Here is a 15,916-nt window from a genome sequence, read left to right as displayed (position 1 = left end):
CTGTTTTGTTTCATTGAAAATGATTATATGGTTCATCTGTTAAAAATTTAAGTTTGAACTTGATATGAGGACAACTCATTTGTACTAATTTCCATTTTAAACTGTTCTTCTTGATCTTAACTCCATAGTTGATACAAGAATGTTTGAACTCAAAACCTTTTCATACATATGAAGAAAAACTGTTCTAACTGAAACATTGATTCAGAAGTGCCATAAATTACCCTTTTGTTCCACAGGATATATTGTCCAAAGAAAATTACTGGTCCTCTGACATAAAAGAAGAGTAATTTGCTCTGGAACTTCATCTTGCATCCATTCAAATCAGTGAAACAGTTGACATTGATTACAGTATTGTAAAGGCTCCACATGTGCTCTAGATAATCTATTTTTATACATATTCTGATTAATTTCTTTTTTTTTTCTGTGTGAGTGGAAATAAGGAGTCAGGCTTGCATTCATAAATGAGCCTTCTCTTCCTGAAAAAAAAAAAAAAAAACCCCAAAACAAACCCCTGCCTAATATGTTTGTGTTGACTTAAAAAAAAAAAAATCACAAATAGAAATGTGTTGAGTCTGTTTTAGTCAAGGGACAGTGGATCTGTAAATTCCCGTGGGTAAGTAAAGATAGAATGATTCAGATCTGGTGTGAATTTTGGGTGCAGATCCCATTCTGCCCCCACCTAAACTGGAATTTAGATTTCCAAATTGATACTAATCTTGAAAATAATTGGGGGGCAGGGTAATGAAGGGAGCTGTGTTTGATGTAGTGTGTAACAATGGATTTGGCAAGTGGAAATGTTAACACCTCATAGTTCAAGGAAATTGTTTTCTTTATTCAACCTTTAAGTATTCACATGACTCTAATCACTGTCCCTTCTTTACATCCATGATAACCCCAAAACATTCCCACAGCCACAACAGATCCTGTGGTTTTTAAAGGTAGCACTGATCAGATGCTGAATGCCAGACTTTTCAATAATCCCTCCTCTCTCCTATGGTGAAGAACTAAATCTTTGACACCTGCAAACGGTGAAGAAAGCCGGGAGCTCACTATCAGCAAATGCCCACATTAAGATTTAAAGAAAAGGGTGCAGAAAGGAGGTGCATATGCTACCAAAAAATAGTCAAATAAGGCGCACTTCATTAGCATATATAGCATATAACTAATAGCTGAGGAGAGAGAGCCTACAATGACAGCATCATCCCAATTTGCAAAGGCATCATATGGTTCTCGGAAAGCCGAGAGGTCTGCTCCAAAGAGAATAAATGGGTCAAAATCAGCCAGAAAGCTTATTCCTGTATTGGTTTGAAAGGCAAAAATGCTTCAAAGAATGGGACAATATATGGATGACATTTGAGAACTCCCATCCCTCAGAGTGAGGTGAAGCCTCTGTTTCAGTCACTACCACATTTATAGAAGTAGAGTGAAAAATAATTTATCTTCTGTTCCCTTATTTTTGCTACAAAACTTAACCTGTTCTATCCCTGTGATGAAGTCCCATTAACTCATCTTCCAGAGTCTTCCCTAGGAAAGTTAACCTGCCAAGCTAGAGGTATTCAGACCACAACCACCGGCAGCTAACATATGCTAAGTCGACATATACAATGCTCTCTGAGCCCAATGTATTCCATAAAAGACCAGTGAACAGCGATACTAAATAATCAGATTCTAAGTGCCTTGACAGCAAAGTAGCAAAGTCAAAGTGGTGAGAGAGATTGAGGCATCATCTCTGAAGGATGTTTTGACTCATCCCCAGTGAAGTTTTAGAGAAACAGATTTTTTTTTTTTTGCATTAAAAATCTTTTCAGGGAAATCACTACATATTTAGGAGTGATTTCTATGTCTGCAGATCAGGCTGAAAGCTAATGCACATTCAGTCTTCCTAACTAGCCCAACAAAAATGAAGAGAGTTTCAACTTTCAGACCCAGGTACACTTAATATGCTGTCATCCAAATGCCTAGAAATTATCTCCATGTCTAATTTATTTTAAAAAGCAGTGGTGCCTTCACAGCTGTTTTGAAACAGAAGAGGGATTGTAGCTAAATAACTAACTCCACTTAAACATGTCAGGAGAAATTTTGGCTTTAAATACTGAAGTGTGTTTTGCCATGTCCTCGTGGAAAAAAAATACCAAAAATATTCAGGTAAACGCCTTTTCAACTGTAGGAGTGATTTGATTACTGTTCTCAGACATTAGGTTTTATCCATGTATTCTAACACTAACCAATCAACGAACATTTACCTGAAGCTGAGCATATACATTATTTTTGTCCTGACAATTTCAGTCTCGATGCTAAGCAAATCTGTTTCAACAAATATATTTCAAACACAAAAGGATGTTTTCTTCACCTGTGATAAGCAAATTTTCACCACAAATTAGCATGGACTTCTGTAATCTTGAATCTGACACATAGTAAAGAATAATAATGTCTAGACTGTGGATCTTAACCATGATGTATAAAAACTTATATGTATTCTGTTCTTATTTATTGTTTTGTATCCAAACACAGATTTAATTTGCAGATTTATTGAAACACATTAAGAATGTTTCATTTTAACAAGTGTATACTAATAAACAAAAATGCAAAACAAACCTAAGATCACATGAACAACTAAAATGCCCATTGGTGTTAGAAAATAAATCATCTAGTAGCTGTAGTTTGCATTTAACATTTGGTGTAATAAGTTGTTTGCAACATGATACAAATTACAGATGCACACCACCCTTGTTAAAACACCAGCTTCAGGAAACAGGCATTTTTGAGCTATATTTTTCTAATGATGGTATGTATGATAGAAGCACTGGAGCTTTACATCAAACAAGATAGTCTTCTTCACAATGAAGGAAGAGTATGTATGTGTGAGAGATTATACAAGCCATTAGCTTGTAAATGAGCTTTATCTGAAAGCTAAAAACAACTGAATACAGAACAATGGGAGTGTTATTAAACAAGCCAAACAAACAAAACCTCCAAAATCTTCCAGACTGTGGATTTTCCATTTTTTTCAGAATTTTTTAAACAAAACTACCCAATCCTCCTAGTTTTTTTAATGAAGCTACCCAATCCTGGATAGCAGGTCAAGGGAGGTGATTCTCCCTCTCTACTCTGCTCTTGTGAGGCCCCACCTGGAGTACTGTGTCCTGTTCTGGGGCCCCTGGTATAAGAAGGACATGAACCTGCTTGAGCAGGTCCAGAGGAGGCCACAAAGATGATCAGGGAGCTGGATCACATCCCTTATGAGGACAGGCTGAGAGAGTTGGGGTTCTTCAGTCTGGAGAAGAGAAGACTCCAGGGAGATGTTATTGCAGCCTTCCAGGACTTAAAGGGGGCCTGCGGGAAAGATGGGGAGGGACTCTTTATCAGGAAGTATAGTGATAAGGCAAGGGGTAATGGTTTTAAACTGTAAGAAAGTAGATTTAGATTAGATATAAGGATGAAATTCTTCTCTGTGAGGGTGGTGAGACAGTGGATCAGGTTGCCCAGAGAAGCTTGGATGCCCCTCCCTGGAAGTGTTCAAGGCCAGGTTGGACGGGGCTTTGAGCAACCTGGTCTAGTGGAAGGTGTCCCTGCCCATGGCAGGGGGTTGGAACTAGATGATCTTTAAGGTCCCTTCAACCCAAACCATTCTGTGATTCTATGATTTCTTTAGCTTTAGTAGCATTAAAAATAAAAATCATAGTTCATCACAACAGACATGAATTTCTGAAAATGACAACATGCTCAGCTACAGATCCAATCTTGTCTAACTTTGTTAACAAGCTCTTTTTCAACCTGTTTACCACCACAGAATCAGGTATCTGAGATCATAAACAAGCATTGCAGAAATAGCCAGAGAAAGCTGAATTCAGCATGAACCAAAATAATGTAACACAGAAAGGAAAAAGTTTGAGTAGTACCAAGTCATCCTTTTCTTAGATTTGGTCAGCTGTGGTGGAGATACTGTGCAAGCCAGAAACTATTAAAATGGTAGGAAGTATCTAGATAACTCATAAAGTGATGAAGCAAGAAGGAAGACAGTGCATGGTCTTACACTCCTAAGTGGCAAACATTAGTAAAGAAATTTTTTCCATGGGCTGTGAACCAGACAAATAGATAATCTGCTTTGAAACTTGGAGACAGAGATGACAGACTATTATAGCTGAACTGGTTTTAGTTGATATATGTTGGGTAAAAAAATTAAGTTGTTATGATGAGTTTAAAGACAAGCTAAGCTACCTTATGGAAAAGAGATGACTCGAAGAGGAGTCTTAACACAATCTAAGTTTTGGCAGATGTCATGCATAGTGTGGCTTCATATGCTAGGAGATAAGTGATTGTGTCCTTTTTAGTGCAAAGAGACAACAAGCAGTTCTGGAAAACAACTGTGTTTCGCTTGGTCTGGGTTCTTCTGTCTCCATTGCATATCAGAGACTTAGTCCAAAGACTGGACAATATGGGGACATAAATTAAAGCAACAATGGCTGAAGCCCAGGTTGAGTGATTAGAGTGTGTGAGGCAATCCACAAAACCTGATGTCCTACAAGGTTTTCCCACACCTATTATTTGTGAAAAGTTTTCAAACTACATAGATTATCAGACACCGAAGAAAATCAATCCATTTTTTACAGCAACAGCATGTGACCATCTTTCTGTGGACAGAAAGAGACATGTATTAGCTATCCAGATTAGGCAGCAGCAATGAAGTTTGCATCTACTCAAAACCAAATGTAAGTAGCAGAGCAGATTATTAGCATGTAACTTTTGGGAGAATATTTCCTAGTTCTTCATTATATTTGTTTAAAAGTCAAGTTCTCTGATATTGCCACATGTGATAAACGCTTCCCCAAGAGCCCACATCCTTTTCATGTTCATATCATGGCTCCTTCAGTAGACAGGAAAGGGCTTAACAGCATGGCATTCTCCTGGAGAAACCCTTGTCCTTGCATCTGGCAATCTCCTTTCACTCTTGTCCTACAATACATGAACTTGTTGACTGCCCAAACACATTGCAATGATTACTGCACTGAACAGAGTTGGGTTTAGGGTTTGACATATAGCAAGATGTGTATTTTTCCACCAGCTGGCCAAAACATGGAAAAGGGAAGTGAAAATCTCCAGTGCTAATGAGGTACAAGTCAGCTGAAAGCTCTTATGAACTCCCAGTACACCAAGTTGGACCACAGGTTTATACCGAACTGGGTGTTCCTTAGGATAGCTGTGGAATTGGAAAGTTGTAAGCTTTTGAAGAGTATTTTCTTGCTTCTGATCTCACGCACAGTGAATGAATTAACAATAAATAATAAAGTAAATTACAGTAGTCAGAATGAATTCATTCTGCTTTCAAGAATAGATTGTATACAGAAGAAGTGCAGTTAAACTTGGTCTTTTGATCCTCCCCTTGGCCTTTCTTGATCTGCAGTGTTTCTCTGTTCACTTTGACACTGATTTGTCTTTGGACCAAAGCTGCTTCTGCTTTAGAAAACAACATCTAAAACATTTCATTTAAATTATGGTGCCAAGATTGGCTCCAAAATTTAAAGGGGAGAAGATAAAGTGCTAGATGATTATTTTCTTCATCCCTAGAGCACATCAGTTTCAAAGCAAGTTGGAAAACATCATGGCTCAAATTGATTTGGCATGGTCCTGGATCAAAGAAGCAACACTACTCACCCCCCAAATGCAAATATCTCTTAAAATATGCTTAAGTCAACAACAAATGATACTACCTAAACAAGGAGCTTATTTTTTACATGAATATATTTTTATTACAGTAAGAGCCAAGTGTATCAGTCAAATCAAAACCTACCTGAATAAAAAAAATAAATATTGCTTTTAGTATACAAAAAACATACTACAGCAGAAACCCTAGATTTTTAGTGTGCTGGATATACCATGCAAGTATGAGATGACATGGCAAAGTAATACCAAACCACAGCTCTGTGAAATATGCAAGAAGCGAAGGGCCAGTGTGACACTATTACAGAAGACAGCACAGAATACTAGCTGCAGTTTCTGAAGAGGAAATAATGACATTCAACATGATGATTACAATAGAGTTTTTCAACATTTTATGTGTACTCATGAAGTCTTCTCCCTTTTTACCAATGTTTCACATAGGATAAAGCCAGATAAAGGGCATTTAAAAGGTCTGGGTTTCACCAGGAAAGATTACTCCCAGTTTAAACATCAGGAATAGCCTAAAAGTTTTTCATTAACCTTTACACTAGGATGGAGGAGATCATCCTGGGAGACACATGCAGAACACACATAGCTGAAAGAGTTTCATCACTCCACACATGATCCAGAATCAGGAGGCACAAAACCATTAAATTGTTCCTTACCTCCCCTGACACTGGGCCATGAGTCCCATGTTTCAGCAGTTCAGGAGAGACCTTCCCCTGCCTTTGACAGAAGGGCATCAGCTCAGATGCTAGTAGCTTCAGAAACAACCAATACCAAAATTATATGGGGATTGACAGTGGCTGTAGTACTTCAACACCAGATCTTGCATCTTTCCTTACTTTCTAACTTATCCAATACTATAAGCCTGAGCCATGAAGATAAATACAACATAAATGTCAAGGTAAAAAATAAATCAGAACCTAAGGATCTGACTCATTATTTTAAAAGACTAATTGGGCATGGGAACCTGGTCAAGGATTTTGAGAGTCTTGCCTTGTTATTCAGTAGAAGGCAAGACTGAACAGAAAAGTTATGCATGGTAGAGTAGAAACTGCACACTCAAAAATAGGAGAAGAAAAGAAAAGCCAGAAAAAAAAAAACCTGAAAATCTAATTTCTTTTAACAGAATGCTGGTGTGTTGTGCAGTATCCCAAAAACGGGACACTTGGCCAAGCTGTGTCGTTATAGCTCAGCCAATGGAACAACAAGCAGCACATAAACTGCTTATAAAATGTTTGCTCACATTCATCTTGCTGATCATTGCACAACTTTCTGTTACCCTCTGGTTATTTGGCTTTAATAAACCTGAAGTAAAGGATAATTTGGTAAATTTCATCTACCTCTTTGTACCTCTTGAGCTGATGAAAGTTTTGGGGTTTTTTTTGACAGCTCAGGTTTCCTGCTTATGTATAGCTTGTCAGTTCTCATCTACCTTTTAATGTTTTTCCTGTATTTAAAAATAGATACTTCATCTCATTGCAGACAACATTCCTCAGAGATTTTACCAGAAGCCTTGTCAGACAGACCTGCTGTGCAAGGCTAAACTGGGGTTTTGCAAAGTTGTGTTGATTTCCTTCAAAAAGGGTACAATTTAATGGGCAGTGCATGTTTAACGAAGTTCAATTGTTAAGTTTAGAATTACAAGCACAGCTTTATTACATATAATAAAGAATATTAAACCCTCATAGTAAGAAAAGGCTCTAAAGTGATTGAATGGGCAGATCTAAAGCATTTGGTTGATAGAATATTAAATGTACATTGTTCAGCTTTCTGACTTACTTCACGATCTTTTATTATATAATTACCACTGTGATTTAAAATAAAACCCAAACAGTACCCACAAAATAAGAGATAATTGTTTGCAATGATCTTCAGTATTAGTTACATGAAAACAAATGACAGGGGCTTAGATTGCCTCTCTCTTATGCCTGGTGTTGCTAAATAGTTCTGGCTTGAATGTCCAGTTTTGGTTTGGAGTAGAAACATCGTAGAGGCATATTTCATCTGCAGTTACTGGTTTTTACTGCACATAACTGGTCAGATTCACTGTTGGAATACGTTTCTTCTCCTATTGAGAAATTTTTATTTGTAATGACAATGGCAAATTAACATTAATCATGTGCAAAGAATATCATCATCACATTTTACGTATGTGCAGACATCAGTCACAGTCTGGAAAGCAATGTCAGTGCTTCATGGTTCCCAAACCAGCAACAAAAATTTTGTAGCAGCTCTGCAAGCCACTGGAGTGCTAGGAGACCAGGCCCTTGTCTGCCAGAGTCCTCCTCCCTTCTGCCACAGCTTCCATTGATTCTTCCAGCTATACTTGAGGTAACCTCTCATTGTGTATTTGATCTTGTTGCACCACAAACTGGTGCACAGTGCCTCTTGGCTTTTGTTGGCTGGATGTATGAAACCTTTGCACCCTGTCTTCTCCTAGTACAGGCATGTTATGGACTGTCCTGTTCCAACAACTATTTTCTCAAATTCCCTCTGCCAATATTTACAGCTGATATGGCAACAAGCTTTATGGTGCAATGAAATGAGTTCACTTGTGTTTCTCAAACTACAAAATGGCAATGCAGAAGTGACTACAGCACAGAGGTGCTATGTAGAACTTTACAGGACTCAGAAATATTTACATGATAAATCCCTCATCTTGTGACACTTGTTAGTTTATCACAAGCTATTGCGAAGTCTCCCACTGCCAGGAGTTGAACTTATCAGTATAGCAACATCACACCTGTTATTTAAGACTTACATTGTGCTACATCTAGGAGCCTCTGGTTCTACCCTGGCCTTGATTCATTCTCTTACTATGTCTGGGATGTTGATGGACCCTGTTATCAGCACCCAGCTGCCCAATGTGGTCAGACGCAGCAGGACTGTGCCTGTCAGTATAAGCACAGCGTGTGTGGGAGTCAGCATCAGCTCCCAACTCAGATTCCCCCATGGGAGCACCTCTTGCTGCTTTCTGACAGTTTCTATTCATATTTATGCATTATCACAGCACACTTCTGTTGTTAATTACACACCATGGAAAAGAAATATTTATTAGAGCCTTGAAACATATTTACAACTGATAGAGTTTTATTTGAAAGTCTAATAAGAAATAGTAAATGATCCTAATCTACTTTCTTTAGCATATTTTTATGGCAGTCACTTTATAGCCTTTTTCCACTTCCTCTGTAATTTTTCTGCTACAACATTAAACAGTTCAAATTTCTTCGGTCTCATTATATGTCTTACTATTCCTCTGTGATTTGTCGTCATGTGTTTCTGATGCTCTTATATTTATATGCTTTCAGACCTCTTAATCCTGTTCAGCAGAGAAGTGCACTTTCTAAATACTAAGCAGACCTAACACATTCAGGAAAGAAGAATGCACTGGACTGCATACACAGAAGGTAGACAAGTACAGGTCACATGAGACAGAGCACAGGGCAAAACCAAAGAAATTATACAAGCATACCATGTCAAAAAACCTATTCAGGGACAGAAAACCATAAACTTCTGAGACATCTTAATGTTTTGTGACACAGGAATTCCTAGTTCTTTTCATGACCACATCTACTAGGGCACTACAACAATATACAGTCCTTTAAGTAACAGAGAGGCAGCCAATAACTTAAAACTGCAGAAAAGAGAGAGGTAGGATACAAAGGAAACCCTAGTACAGTAATCTGGCCTATTATTTCATGACATGAAGACAGCTTTTATTGGTGCAGTGAAAGATACCATAGGGAGCCTGCAGAAGCATTTTGTCAGCCAGGATGCGATAACATGTTTGGGTTGATAGCATGATCAGCCCAGGGCACCTTAAAGATGCATTTTGTCTTTATGAGCACAAATCCTTCTCATGCTTAGAAGTGTTGCAATAAAAAGCAAAGTGGAAACAGAAGGAATGAGGCAGTTTAGCTCCCAAAGTATGTAGATCTTTTTAGTGCTTTTATAAGTTAATAAAGGCACTCATGTTTAATAATGTATTTCAACATTTTTCTCATATCTACACGTATCATAAATTCTAAAGAGGATCTTGTCAATATTTATATTCTTGTTTTGCATATCTACATCAGACTGGTACTTCTTGAAACATACAGTAGCTTGAAGATCTGATGGCAAGTTTACCACCCTGTCTTCTCTGTGGACATAACTGTAAATGTGCAAACAGGCTAGTTTTCCAAGCCTGTTGCTACCTGCAGGTAATCAGAGTACCCTGGATTTCAAGGCGTAACAATATAAAGACTGCATGAAATAAAATGAATCTGCATGGAATAGCAATGCAGGTAAAAATGCATAGAAAATGACTTAGCAAGAACTAGGCTGCATGTAAGCCTCAAATTTTTGGCCTTATATTCTCTAAAAGGATTATTCAAAATTAAGTGGATTTATTTCACTCAGGAACTTAGTCTACTGTCTTATCTCTCAAAGCTTATTACGTTTATATAGCATTAAAGGACCTCAAGGACAGACTTCACAAGACACCCTCTATTCATAAAATAAGTACTTAAAGTTCAAAGAAGTAAAGTTGAAATTCTGTTTTAGCTGAGTACACCCAGCTTCCTGAGATAATATCACATTTATGTAGAAGAAAAAATTGTATCTTTCCAAAGCCTTAAATTTCTCCAAGTCCTGGTCTTCCCAGGGAATGTCAATGAATGCCAACTTTAACCTCACTTTATTGTGGCTGCTACATGGGTAGTTTTAAACATTAAGGCTAAGAGCTTAATGGATTTTCATTGACATTTAGGCAACCAATGGCCCTTTACTCCAAACTAGAAATGTCAAAGATTTGAAGGACAATGCATACATCTTCTTAGGACTACAGCTGGGCATGACAGCCAGCCATCAAAGCTAAGAAAATGTGCCTGCTGTGAGGAACCTACTCTGATTCTTCAATATCAGCACAGACTTCCTGCCTATGGTCCAGCATGAGAATTGGTATTTTCTCAGTATTTTCTCAGTGAGGATTTGACAGCAATGCCTGTATTCATGATACACCCTTGAGAAGAGAATAATGCTCCCATTAGGTATAAGAAGTAATTCAGTCTCTTCTGTAGCTCAGTATAAAGGGCCTCTAAGCAGGAGTTGGCAATTGTACCAAATTACATATAATTGTTCATGATGAATTTGCAGTGCAGGCTAGAGTTTGCTAGGAACTCAGCTGAGACCACCATACTTATTTAAGTTTGTTTTGGCTTCTGTCCAGTACTTTACTCACTAAACTAAAAACTCTTTGGAGACTTTTTTCTTTTTCCCCCACTCTCAAAATATCTGAATCACAAATCAGAAACTTCCACACAATGAACAAAATCAGTTTTATGTTTATTGCTTTGTCCCTGTAATTTGGAGCACTCAGAGGAACAAGGCTTTGTGATATGCTGTGAAATCACACCATCACCTGTCTGGCTAACATGAATTGCTACATGCCTCTAAAATTGTTTTGAAGAAGAAAGAAAAACAAATTAACCTATTACTTAATTCAACAATAATTGCAGATCTGTTTCTTTTTCCCTTTATCTACATGCCACAGTAGCAATTATTAAGTAACTAATAAATATTTGTTTACGAAAGAATCCTGGGGAAAAAAAAAAAACCAACTTCATTTTTAATTCTCATTTTATATTTGCTTCATTTATACTGAAAACTACAACATAGAAAATAGAACTACAGGATGATTCAACTAGGTTGCTATCGATACCAATTTGGCCTCCTTATGGTATGTTTATTTGTTTTGTAGGGTAACTGCTCAAGTCTGCAAGGTTAGCTACCACCTTTGATTCTTTGATACCACTGTCACATTTTCATTCTGGAGCACTAACAGCCTCAGTAAGTTTCTCTGAAGTTACTAGATACAGCAACAACCAGATAATCTGGGCTGCACAGCTCTTTCTGAGAACATGCAATAGGAATGACTGAGTACCACAAAAACAGTGAGGCCGTGAAAAGGGCAGCAAGGAGTTCAAGGGCAGATGAGGAAATGTTAGTCAGATGTTTAATGGAAATATCAATCTGTTAAGAAAGCACTAACACATCCTCTACTCTGTAGGACTGACTGGTGATGAGGAGGTAGGAGGAGGGTTACCACTGGTGCAGACATGTAAAACGTCTTGATTAACACATAGAATTTCCCCAGCCCTCTGGGATTTACTATAGCTGCTGAAAGACTTTACACTGCTTTGCCATGGACTCATGTTTCAGTGACAGAACCAATGCTTGTCATGGTCTGATGGCAAAGCCAGGTAAAAAGGTTCTCTCTCTGCCTTGACACCAGCTGTTTCCTTCCCCCTCCATTCGGCTCAGTAAATAATGCAAGCCACACCACTTTGGAGGGCACAAGCATGGGAAAAAGCAGCTCAGATCCACCAGAACTGAAAGACATGACCTCAGCTGGCCCGAGGCTCTGTGGAACACAGGCAAAAATCTAGTACTGCCCTCAGCACCTGTACCTCAGTCCTGGGAGAAAAGTAGTAGTGCTTTTCAAACGTTACTGAGAGAGCAGCTGGTCAGCACTCTATTCACTTATTGCACAAGTCCCAGGCCTTCCTTCACTCTGCAAGGGCACAAAGTCCCCAGTCATATATTCTCTCAGTATAATGCTTAAACCAAACTCTAAAATTGGATCCTTAAACTTCATAAACTCTAGAGCATGCACCTTCCTCTGACCACTTCAGTGCCAGGAATAGCACTGATTTTAAATCAGAAGCAACTCTGTTAAGCTTTCTCCTAACATATCTTTTCCCCAAATTCTAAAAATGAAAACTAGAACTTCCAACATTACCAGTCTCCATATTCTAATTCTTACTTTTAAACAAAACAAAAAGGTAGCTGAAAAGACTAAATCTGAACACTAGGTTTACTTTGCAGAGAATAGTACACAAGTGTGTGATCCTGACCTTCACCCACACCCTGAGCCACAGAGAGAACTGATGTTGACAGCAGTGAACCGGTCATCTGAAGATAGTCTGAAGATAGCTGGCTGGGGGAAAAAACAAAACCAAACTCAGCCAAACAAAAAACCCCAAAGAAGAGAGATTGTGGTTTAAAAACAAACCAGGTTTTGACAGACTAAAGATTCCTAAGTTCGTCTTGTAAGTTAAAGAATAAAAGGAGACAGAAAGGAGAATACAATATGGAAAAGGAGAAAAAAGCCCTTCCAGAAAGATATGTAACTCCAGTGTAACCTGCTAAAATCCTGAATCATATGTATTACGTTTGTGGCATTTACTGGGGAGTTTCTCCTGTATCTGTTACAAAGACAATTAAAAATATCCCTTTATATGAACTTCCAGGCTTCTAGGCTTCCTTCCTCAAGCTGATTCAGCAGCATAGGCAATTAAAAATTACAAGTACACTCAATTAAAAACTGCAAAGACAGAAAAGAAAATACAGGATTTTTTTATATAGGAAAATACAGAATCACACTGATGAGAGCAAACAGGCTGGGAAGGCTGTTCCCTTTCCTCCCCCTGTTCATCTCCCCCCCCCCCCCCCCCCCCCGCCCTTGGTAATCCTTAAAGAAAAGATTGGCAAACCTTTTTCTTAAGTCACTTCAGGGACAGATTCAAACCACATTTGCTTCACAAAGCACAAAAGTCAGTTTCCTGTGGCACCTTATTTCATACTATAATGTATCTGTCTTAGAGTCCAAGGGGTATATGAGATGAATGGGAATAGTGCTATATCAATAACTGATCTTTTCTACAGCAAGCCTTTCTGTAGCCAGAAGCACCTTGAGAATTGGATAACAATATGCAGAGAATTACAGTCATGCCAGGTATGTTACATTAAGAATTCTAATGCTGATTTAGGTCCTTCATTTCAATTTTATTATTACTTCTTTTCTTTTTGTCCCCCCACATCCTCCCAATCATATTTCTTAAAAGTACTTGAGAGATTGGCAACCCCAAAACATCAGAATTGATGGTATGACTCAGCAGAAACAAAATACAAGTTCAATCAGGTAGTTGGGTTTTCCTCAGGTGGGTTGGTTTGGTTTGGTTTGGTTTTTCACTTAGAACAACTATAGTGGAAGACCTTTTTTTCTGGTTGTTTCCAGTTACCTGTTTTGTGAACATGGAACAGTCATTTAACTGGTCTATGCCTTGTGGTCAGCAGAAGGAAAATATTTGATAATGTTGCCTAGGCTTTCTGCTAATTTGGCAAGGGAAAAACAAGCCTGCTCATGCAAAGCTACCACAGTTTTCAGTGAATAAAGTCTATACATTGGCAAGGCAGTCCCAAAAGATGAAATTCTGGCCCTGCTGAGGTCAGTAAGAGTTGTCCCAGCAACTTTCAGGAGGCCAGAATTTTACTCCTGGTGTTTGGTGCTCAGGAACTGAGGATGTAGGAACTGCACTGTCCCTGGTCTCTTAATTGATTTCACAGCTGAACCCGTGTTTTGTCATTTCCTCTATACGTATTCTGCTTACATGTCTAGTAACTAAAGACCTGAATGAGAACAGTGGCTTCTTAAGGCAACTCCCCACTTTCTGTAGTCTTTTATATGTCACAAGAAAAAAAAAACACAAAAAAACCCCAAATGAACTTCCTCTTTTTTACAGTACATGTTAAAAGCAAGATGAAAACGTCTACAAGCAACATCATGTGGCAGAAGATAATGCCAGTGGAACTTGTAAGTGTGTTCAGGGAAGTCCATCCATACTGAAAAGAAGCATTTTCTATTAACAGCCACCCTGATACCACTAAGAAACATACACTGTTCTTTTTACACATGACAATGAACTCCAACAACATACACCCCTTTAGGAGTCTGTCAGCACACCTTGTCTTTTGACACTTTTTTCCAAATCATTATGAGATATGGAAGTTCTCTATACAAAAAAAGAAAGGAGGAAAGTAAAAGCCGATGCAAGTAATTACTCCACTGAAAACAGATAAAGCCTGCACTTGCTACAGTCACATGACACTGAATGATAATATACGAGTTGCTCACAGATTAAGTCATTCTGCCACCAACAGCTCTGGCTTTTGTCTCCAAGATTATTCCATTAGTCAGCAAACCATAATGTGAATGTGGAGTTCATAAGCTGCTTTCCATGTACTGGTTTGCCCGTTTTTAGAGAAGGGTGCGCTGCCTTGTACTCATCACCTGCTAGTGTTCAGAAACAGAACAGTGCCGTTACTTCACTAACAGAAGTTAGGAATTAAGTTTTTAATACAGCTAACTGTTTTCCCTTTCTATAAGGAAGATAGATTGACAGTTGAGCTCCATGCCTATCTGCACAGAGGGGAGCCCATGTTCAGTTATATGGATGGGCAATATGACTGCTAAATAAAACTGTATAGAGTAGTCTTGGCAAATAAAACAAAACACAAAAAGAATTCCTGCAATGTCTCTTGTCAAAGAAACACATGGAAAGCCAAAAACATATGAGAAACTCCTCAAAGACATAAAAGAAAGGTCCATATAAAATACTGAAAACACTGTGACAACAGAAAAGTATGGTACTATTTCAAGCACACATTCCCCTAGAACTGTTTTTAATCATAACAAAAATAATTTTCTTACTTAAACTGCAATTCACAGTCAGAAGTCAAAAGCACAATTTTTGAGACTTTAATATATATTTTACTTTCCCCCCCTCAAATAAAAGTACTTAACAGGCTACAGGTAATCAAATGGCTAAAATGTCTTCATTAAAAATGTCAGAAAGCATCGATATGTCAAGTGTCTTATGTTCAGTCATAATGACTAAATAAGAGGCAAAAATAAAGAAAATAAATACTTATTTTACCTTTCCTCCCCTTCTAAATGCAGGTAGTAGCATAAGAGATTTGCAAAGAATGGGTAATTTACTAGACAGCCATGGGGTTTTTTTGGTAGAACTTACAAAGTACCTGACTGATTAACTCTTATATGAGGTCAAATGCTTCCATGTTGAGAAGAACTGTGGAGGGCTTCTGAGGCATGTCATTAGCCTCAGAAGAGGCAGATGATGGTCACCTGGCTCCAGCAGAAGATACATACTGTACAGGACCGTGGTAAAAAAGTTACTTTCATTTTAAAGAAAGGGTATGCTGCAGTACTTCTATATTCTTCTCTCCTTTCTCCTTCCATGAATCAACAGTATTTGTAAATATTTCTAGATTTTTGCTGGGGTTTTTTGTGATTTATTAACTGTATTCTCAGTTTTGTAGAATTTAATTTATTTTTCTGAAGCATTTTATCCTAGAACTCTGTAAAGGAACAGAGAAGAAAATAAGAAAGGATCATTTCCTTAGGCAAATG

Source organism: Strix uralensis, chromosome Z (genome assembly GCF_047716275.1).
Source record: "Strix uralensis isolate ZFMK-TIS-50842 chromosome Z, bStrUra1, whole genome shotgun sequence".
NCBI classification, from domain to species: domain Eukaryota; kingdom Metazoa; phylum Chordata; class Aves; order Strigiformes; family Strigidae; genus Strix; species Strix uralensis.
Note: the sequence above shows the minus strand (reverse complement) of the source record.